The sequence below is a fragment of the Triticum dicoccoides genome, chromosome 6B (assembly GCF_002162155.2).
Source record: "Triticum dicoccoides isolate Atlit2015 ecotype Zavitan chromosome 6B, WEW_v2.0, whole genome shotgun sequence".
NCBI lineage: Eukaryota > Viridiplantae > Streptophyta > Magnoliopsida > Poales > Poaceae > Triticum > Triticum dicoccoides.
The window spans coordinates 237,623,634-237,633,181 of NC_041391.1; positions in this window are offsets into that span (position 1 = coordinate 237,623,634).

Below are 9,548 nucleotides of genomic sequence, written 5' to 3' on the forward strand. Positions count from 1 at the left end.
GGGCCGGGAGGGTGCGGGGGGGCCGGGTGCTCGTCGGCGGCGGTGGAGCAGGGGAGGGTTGCGGTGGGTCGTCGGCGACGGTGGAGCTAGCGGGGGAGGGTGCGGGTGGGATCAAGATCGAGATCAAAAAGTGTCCATGAAAATATACACGGTGCACCATTAGTAGTTTTGCAAAAAAGTAAAAAAAATTATATACTAATGGCGCACTGTTTACAAGGTGCGCCATTACTTGGTAGAACTAGTAATGGCGCACTTTGGCACCATGCGCCATTAGAGTGTATGGAAAAATGGAAAAAAAATTCAATACTAGTGGCGCACCGTGTGCCTGGTGCGCCATTAGTGTCTTCCACACTAATGGCGCACCTCTAACCGGTGCGCCATTAGTATATAGTAGTGGCGCACTACTTACCTGGTGCACCATTAGTATCAATCCTATCTATAGCCCTTTTCCTAGTAGTGCCATCTTCATCATCCCAACGCTCTCCATGGCGAGGAGGGAGTAGTTCACCCTCGGGGCTGAGGGTATGTACCAGTAGCTATGTGTTTGATCTTTCTCTCTCGTGTTCTTGAGGTGATACGATCTTGACGTATCGCGAGATTTGCTATTATAGTTGGATCTTATGATGTTTCTCCCCCTCTACTCTCTTGTAATGGATTGAATTTTCCCTTTGAAGTTATCTTATCAGATTGGGTCTTTAAGGATTTGAGAACACTTGATGTATGTCTTGCGTGGGATACCCGTGGTGACAATGGGGTATTCTATTGATTCACTTGATGTATGTTTTGGTGATCAACTTGTGGGTTACGTGACCTTGGGAATATATGCATAGGGGTTGGCACACGTTTTCGTCTTGACTCTCCGGTAGAAACTTTGGGGCACTCTTTGAAGTACTTTGTGTTGGTGAATAGATGAATATGAGATTGTGTGATGCATATCATATAATCATGCCCATGGATACTTGAGGTGACATTGGAGTATCTAGGTGACATTAGGGTTTTGGTTGATTTGTGTCTTAAGGTGTTATTCTAGTACAAACTCTATGATAGATCGAATGGAAAGAATAGCTTCATGTTATTTTACTACAGACTCTTGAATAGATCGACCAGAAAGGATAACTTTGAGGTGGTTTCGTACCCTACAATAATCTCTTCATTTGTTCTCCGCTATTACTGGCTTTGGAGTGACTCTTTGTTGCATGTTGAGGGATAGTTATATGATCCAATTATGTTATTATTGTTGAGAGAACTTGCACTAGTGAAAGTATGAACCCTAGGCCTTGTTTCCTAGCATTGCAATACTGTTTGTGCTCACTTTTATCATTATTTACCTTGCTGTTTTTATAATTTCAGATTACAAAAACCTATATCTACCATCCATATTGCACTTGTATCACCATCTCTTCACCGAACTAGTGAACCTATACAATTTACCATTGTATTGGGTGTGTTGGGGACACAAGATACTCTTTGTTATTTGGTTGGAGCGTTGTTTGAGAGAGACCATCTTCATCCTGTGCCTCCCACGGATTGATAAACCTTAGGTCATCCACTTGAGGGAAATTTGCTACTGTCCTACAAACCTCTGCACTTGGAGGCCCAACAACGTCTACAAGAAGAAGGTTGTGTAGTAGACATCAACGGTGAACCGTAGGATGATCACACGGGTACTCCAGGATATCCTAGGACAACACTGGATTCTCTAGGTGCCCTGACAACCACTTGGTACTCCAGGGTGCCTCAACCAATCCACCCAGATGTGTATTTAAGTAGCCACCTTAAGTTAAACATTAATTAACAATACTCACATCTGTCATGGATACACTCACCCAAACCATGTCTACGAGCATAGCATAGCAATCCTGAGCATAACGTAGAAGTAACTCCCAAAGGTTTGATAATAAAAGGGCAATCGGTTCTACCTCATCATCTACTTCCCAAACCCACATGTTATTCAGATCCTAACCATGCAATATTTGAGAATTGAGATTAATTACATAAAAACTGGGTAATAAAGGGATATGATCAAAGTGTTACTTGCCTTGCTGATGATCCGGAAAACCTAGAGACTCATAGTAGCACGCTTCACACTCCGGGAATTCTGTCGCAAGCAAACAATAGCATACATAAGCACTCAACTAGATGCATGGGTAAAACTCAAAAATGAAGATCTAACCAGAAAGTTCAACTGAAGAACTCCGGTTTGCAAAAAGGATCAAATCAAATGGAGGAACGAAACTCAAACTACGAAAAAACAAGATTCATTTACTAAACTGGACTAAAGTCAAATTTTATGATACCAAAATCTTGTTCAAGTTGGTTAAACAGAAAAAGGGCTTCGAGATGACGATCTAGGCGCTTGTTTCATCTAATTTGGATAAATGAGCGAAAAGATAAACTAGATCGAAAATCAAGGCAGAAATCGCAATCAAAAATAATCACAGAAAAACCCTGGAAAAAAATGAGACGAACAGGCTAAAGAATGGACGTTCGCTGTCTGCGACTAACTGACGAACAACGTTCGTTAAAACGAACGTACAGACGAACGTCCGCTAAATTACTAAACCGAAAAAACTGAACCGATCTAATAAAAAAACTAGATCTAGGTTTCTAAAAAAACTGATCGGTTTTCTGAGAAAAACCGAAACGACAGCGGCGGTGGCAGGATCGGTGGCGGTGGTGGGCGGGACGATGGGGAGGCGGTGGCGGTCGCGCGAGGCTGCGGTGACGGCGCGAAGTGGCGGCGGCAGCGATGCGGCTTTCGAGGCGGCGGCACTAGGGTTTGGCGGGGTGGCGGCTTGGGCTGGTGGCGGGGTCGGGCCTAGCCCTATAAAGGCTGGCCGGGCGGTGTCCGGGTCTGGCACGGCCCGTTAGGTCTGTGCGTTACTTAAAAAAAACTAACACGGAGAAACAAATAAAATAAATACTAAACATAGTCCAAAAATCCTGAAATAAATTTTCACGGTCCTCTAATAATATTGCGGACAAAGTGAACATTTATTTGGGCTACTAATGCAATTTTGAAAAACACATTTTTTCCTAATTCAAATAAAATAGCAATAAAAGTCCAAATAAAATTCTTATTTGATTTTAACATTTTTCCTCCAATATTTCTTTTATTTTGGAGAAGTCATTTTACCCCCTCTCTTTTATTTTAATATTGGAAATATTTGGAGAGAAAATGATGAAAACCAAAATGATCCTCTTTTCAATATTTGAGAAAATTCAAATATGAAAATAACGAAATCCCCAACTCTCTCCGTGGGTCCTTGAGTTGCTTAGAATTTTCTAGGATCAACCAAAATGCAATAAAATATGATATGCAATGATGACCTATGTATAACATTCCAAATTGAAAATTTGGGATGTTACAAACCTACCCCCTTAAGATGAATCTCGCCCTCGAGATTCGGGTTGGCTAGAAAATAGGTGCGGGTGGTCCTTCCGTAGGTCTTCCTCTCATTCCCAGGTGGCTTCATCCTCGGTATGGTGGCTCCACTGAACTTTGCAGAACTTGATAACCTTGTTGCGTGTGACTCGGCTGGCAAACTCGAGAATCTTCACTGGTTTCTTCTTGTAGGTCAGATCATTATCCAGCTGAATCGCTTCCTATGGCACTGTATCTCTCAAAGGAATATCGGCCATCTCTGCGTGGCACTTCTCAACTGGGAAACGTGAAACACATCGTGAACTCCTGACAATCCTTCTGGCAGTTCCAGCTTGTAAGCAACCTCTCCCATACGTTACAAAACTTTGTATGGTCCCACAAAACATGGTGCTAACTTTCCCTTAAATCCAAAACGCTTAACTCCTCGAAGTGGGGACACCCAAAGGTATACTTTGTCTCCAACTTCGTAAACTGTCTCATTGCATTTAGAATCCGCATAACTCTTCTACCTGGACTAGGCTACCTTGAGTCTGTCGCGAATTAGTTTAACTTTCTCTTTAGACTCCTTAATCAAATCTGGTCCAAACAACTGACGGTCTCCAACTTCATCCCATAGCAACGGTGTCCTACACCTCCTTCCGTACAAAGCTTCGAAAGGGGCCATCTTCAAACTGGCTTGATAGCTATTGTTATAAGAGAACTCTTCATACAGCAAATTGTCATCCCAACTAGATGCATAATCTAGCGCACAAGCTCTCAACATGTCCTCCAGTATCTGATTGACTCTCTCGGTCCGTCCATCTGTCTGTGGATGAAAAGCTGTACTGAACTCTAGCCTGGTACCCAAAGTCTCATGCAACTGATTCCAAAACTATGAGGTAAACTGGGTTCCTCTATCCGATACAATGATCATCGGAACTCCATGCAGGCATACGATCCTGGTCATATATATCTTTGCCAGCTTAGCACTTGTATAGGTGGTCTTTACTGGAATGAAATGAGCTACCTTCATCAACCGATCGACTACAACCAATATCGAGTCATAGCCTGAACGAGTCCTGGGCAATCCCGTGATAAAATCCATGCCAAGGTTGTCCCACTTCCATTCGGGTATTGGCAATGGCTGTAGCAATCCTGCTGGCTTCTGATGCTCTGCCTTCACTCTCTGACATACATCACATACTGCTACATACTCCGCAATATCATTCTTCATTCTGGTCCACCAAAAACTTTCCTTCAAATCCAGATACATCTTGGTGTTTCCTGGGTGAATCGAATAGTCGAATCATGGGCCTCCTGCAGAATCAACTTCCTGATCTCGGGGACGTTAGGCACATATACGCGATCCTCAAACCATAAAGTATCGTGCTCAACCTCACGAAATCCTTTAGCCTTCCCTTTGCTCATCCTTTCCTTTATCTCGGCAATCTCCTTGTCAGTCTTCTGGGCTTCTTTGATCTTATCCATCAAAGTAGAATGGATTTCCAATGCTGCTACATAACCTCTCGAAACTATTTCCAAACATAGCTCGCGAAGATCCTCTGCTAACTCCTTGGGTAATCCTCCGGTCATGAGCGTATTGACATAACTCTTGCGACTCAACGCATCGGCTACTACATTAGCCTTGCCAGGATGATAGTGCAACTTCATATCATTATCCTTAATGAGCTCCAACCATCTCCTTTGCTTGAGATTCAACACCTTCTGCGTGAAGATATATTTCAAGCTCTTATGATCCGTGTATACTTCACAATGGTTTCCGATGAGGAAATGTCTCCATGTCTTCAACGCATGCACTACGGCTTCTAACTCCAAATCATGAGTAGTATAATTTTGCTCATGAGGTTTAAGCTGTCATGAGGCATATGAAACAACTCTTCCTTCCTGCATAAGCACTGCTCCAAGTCCTCGACGAGAAGCGTTGCAATACACTTGATAATCCTTTCGTTGATCTGGAAGAATCAACACTGGGGCTGTAACCAAACGTTTCTTCAGCTCCTGAAAACTGGCTTCACACTCCTCAGTCCATTTGAACTTGGTGTCGTTCTTTAACAACTCTGTCATTGGCTTTGCAATCCTGGAGAAATTCTCAATGAACCTCCAATAATATCATGCGAGTCCAAGAAAACTCCGGATCTCTCCAACTGATGTGGGTGCCACCCATTTAGTCACAGAAGCAACCTTGGTGGGATCTACTGCTATTCCTTCTCCGAATATAACATGTCCGAGGAATCCAACTTCCTTCAACCAAAACTCACACTTGCTGAACTTGGCATATAATTGATGTTCCCTGAGCTTCTCGAGAACCAAGCGCAAATGCTCCTTATGCTCCTCTTCATTCTTCGAGTAGACCAATATATCATCAATGAACACTACAACAAACTTATCCAAAAACTCCATAAACACTTTGTTCATCATGTTCATGAAATAGGCAGGCGCGTTAGTCAGACCAAATGACATAACAGTATACTCATATAGCCCATACCTTGTGGTAAAAGTTGTCTTAGGTATATCCTACTCTAGAATCTTCAGCTGGTGGTATCCTGATCGCAGATCGATCTTGGAAAATACTTTAGCTCCTTGCAACTGGTCAAACAAATCATTGATCATCGGCAATGGGTACTTGTTCTTGACCGTCACTTCGTTCAACGCACGATAATCAACAACCATCCTTAATGATCCATCCTTCTTCTCCACTAGAAGTACTGGGGCTCCCCAAGGTGATGAACTTGGTCGAATGTAACCTTTCTCCAGTAACTCCTTAGTCTGATTCTTAATTTCCTCCAAATCCTTTGCGAGCATCCAATGTGGTCTCTTTGATATTGGCCCGGTGCCTGGCAAAAGCTCAATGAAAAACTCAATGTCTCTATCCGGTGGCATGCCTGGCAACTCTTCTGGAAATACATTAGGGAAATCCTTCACCACTGGTACTTCCTCCTGTACAACTCCTGATAAGGAATTCACTTGAGTCCTCCTTGGCATATGCCGGGATACATACTTGATCCTTCTCCCTTCTGGGGTGGTGAGCATAATCGACTTAGTAAGTACTATTGAGTTTTCCTCCATACATCGATAGCCAATCCATACCCAAAATCACATCCAACCCTTGTGACTCCAGAATTATCAGATCTGAGGGAAAAACATGCCTACCTATGGTCAATGGCATCTGAAAACATCCTTGGCTTACCATATGCTCTGCTCCTGGCGAGCTTACTAACATAGGTGTCCTAAGAACTTTGGTGGGCAACTTATACTTACCCACAAATCCCCTTGATATGTATGAATGTGATGCACCAGTATAAAAAAGAATGATTGCAGTAAATGACTTAACCAAAAACTTACCTATAACTGCAGCTGGCTGCTCTTCAACCTCCTCCACGCTAACGTGGTTCACTTGTCCCCTATTGAAAGGGTTGGGCTTCTTACCAGAGCTTACATTGCCATTACCATTCTTTGCTTCAGAACACTCCGTGGCGTAATGTCCATTCTTCCCGCACTTGAAACAAGTAATGCGACTAAGATCCTTCTTGGCGGGCATTGCTGTGTTGGAACGGTTCTGGCCATTGCTTCCTCCATTCCCATTCCCATTCTTGGGGCCACTATGGTTATGCGAACTGCCTCCATTGGAATTATGTCCTCCATGGTTATGGTGAATGTGTCCTCCCGAGTTCGGGGTAAAACGACGCCTCTGCTGAGCTCCTGAATTGTACTTCCCTCGTCCATACTTCCTCTTGCGGCTGTCTATCTGCTGCTGCTTCCCTTCAATCATGAGAGCTCTATCTACAAACTTCTGGTGGTTGTTGAATGTTGCCACCATCAACTGCATGCTCAGCTCATCATTCAGTCCTTCCAGAAACTTCTCCTTCTTAGCAGCATCTGTAGCTATGTCATCAGGGGCATAACGTGCTAACTTACTAAACTCATCCACATATTGTCCCACTGTGCGTCCCCCTTGGCGCAAGTTGCAAAACTTGCGCTTCTTCATGTTCATAGCTCCTGCTGAAACATGGGAAGTGCGAAAAGCCTGCTAAAACTGGTCCCATGTAACAATGTCAATGGGGTAAGTGGTTGTGAAATTCTCCCACCATGATGCTGCGGGTCCATCAAGCTGATGTGTGGCAAAATGCACTCTCTCCGCATCTGTGCATCCTGCAGTTGTTAGCTCCCTTCCAATCTTGCGGAACCAATCATCTGCAACAATCAGCTCGGTGCTACTAGAGAACACCGGCGGATTCAGCCTTAGAAAACGGGCTAAGTGATCAACAGGTGGTGGTGGTGGTGGGTTGTTGTTGTTGTTCCCTTGGTTCTGATTCTGGACTAGTAGCTGCATCAAGGTGTTCTGCTGCTGGATCAACTGAGTGAGCTCCGGTGGGAAAGCAAATCCATTGCCATGTCTCGGAGGCAACTTATGGGTTTAGAAAAGGTGAGAAAACAGAATAGAATGAGGTCTAAAGGGGAAACACTACCCATATGCACATGAGACAAACACAAACATATCACTCCAATCAATTCACACAAGGGCTTACAATCGGTCTAACTATCGTTACAAAAGTGCCCGGACTATACTATTTACATGGGGGGGGGGGAATACTACTGTTGTTATGGTGGTCGACTAGAAGTTTTAATCGGTAGAAGACTCCATGATATCCGCTCCAGCTTCATCAACATAGTCATAATCGTTGTCGTCGGGGTCTGAGTCGGTATCGTCGATGATGATGTAGTCCTCCGAACGAATGTCCTTGGAATCGTCATCATCCCCTCCTCGCACGGGGTCTCCCATAAATACTCCTAGCTTCCTCGTCAGGTCGTCATTCTTCTCTACTAGTATTGTCATTTCCTCCTCATATCCATCGCATGTAGACTTGAGTTCTTCCTCCAGCTCCACAATCCTGGTCATTGCCTTCTTCAGATCTATCATGCCTGCACACATCTGGTTCTCCTGGCGACGAATGTGTTGGTTTAACTCCTGGATGAAAGCTGTAATGGACCTGTCTCTCTTGGTGCTGATCATCTCCCATTGCTCATCTCGGTGCCCACATATCTGGTAAATAGTATCCTTAAGATCCTTGTGGTAAACTTCTCCAATGCGTACCATGGCGATGTGGGCTGCCATGCTCTTTCCTAGACTCCAGGTTGGTGCATCAACGGAAAACTCTATGGGCTCAGTGACTGGCATGAACGTCCTTCCTGGAACTTGAACTCAAATCATCCAACGCTCCTCTTCTGGTAAAGTGGCGATGTAGGTCCCGGTGAAGCTTGGTATTCCAATGTTCAGGTACCTAGTAACTTCCTTCAAGTGTCGTCCAAAAGGTGTATCTTCATCCGATTGTGTAAACTTGTTCCTTGAGTCCGCCATCCTATAGTGTGGAAAAGGGAGAGGAGTCGGAAATGAGTAGAGAAGAGTGACCTATGGTTTTAGATTTAGTGGTCCTGTCCTATAGTCAGCGTGTGCTCTGATACCATCTCGTAGCGACCAAACCTTAAATAGTCTAGTCTCTGTGCATCAGTGTCATCGCTGGATCGGTAATGCTGACACGCACAGTACTTGAGGATTTATAATAGAGTTTCAATCACACACTTATTACATCGAATGTCTCAAAAGAGAACTTATTACAAGAATTTGGCTTAAGGCCATCTAAATAAGATAACAACGGAAGGCTTGGAAGATAAAGTGAGTCCATCAACTCTAACGTCATAGCTAAGTGAAGGACAACGACCTATGGCACCTTGCACGTCGTCCGAAAAGTCTGCAACATGATATGTTGCAGCCCGAAACGGGTCAGCACATGGAATATGCTGGCAATGTAACACATGTTGGGGAATGAGGTAATTTCAAAAAATTTCCTACGCACACGCAAGATCATGGTGATGCATAGCAACGAGAGGGAGAGTGTATCTTCATACCCTTGAAGATGGCTAAGCGGAAGCGTTTATCAACACGGTTGATGTATTCGTACACCTTCACGATCCGCCCCGATCAAGTACCGAATGTATGGCACCTCCGCGTTCAGCACACGTTCAGCTCGATGACGTCCTCGCCTTCTTGATTCAGCAAGACGGGCGAAGTAGTAGATGAGTTCCGGCAGCACGACGACGTGGTGACGGTGTTGGTGAAGAACAATCTCCGCAAGGCTTCGCCTAAGCACTACGAGGACTATGACGG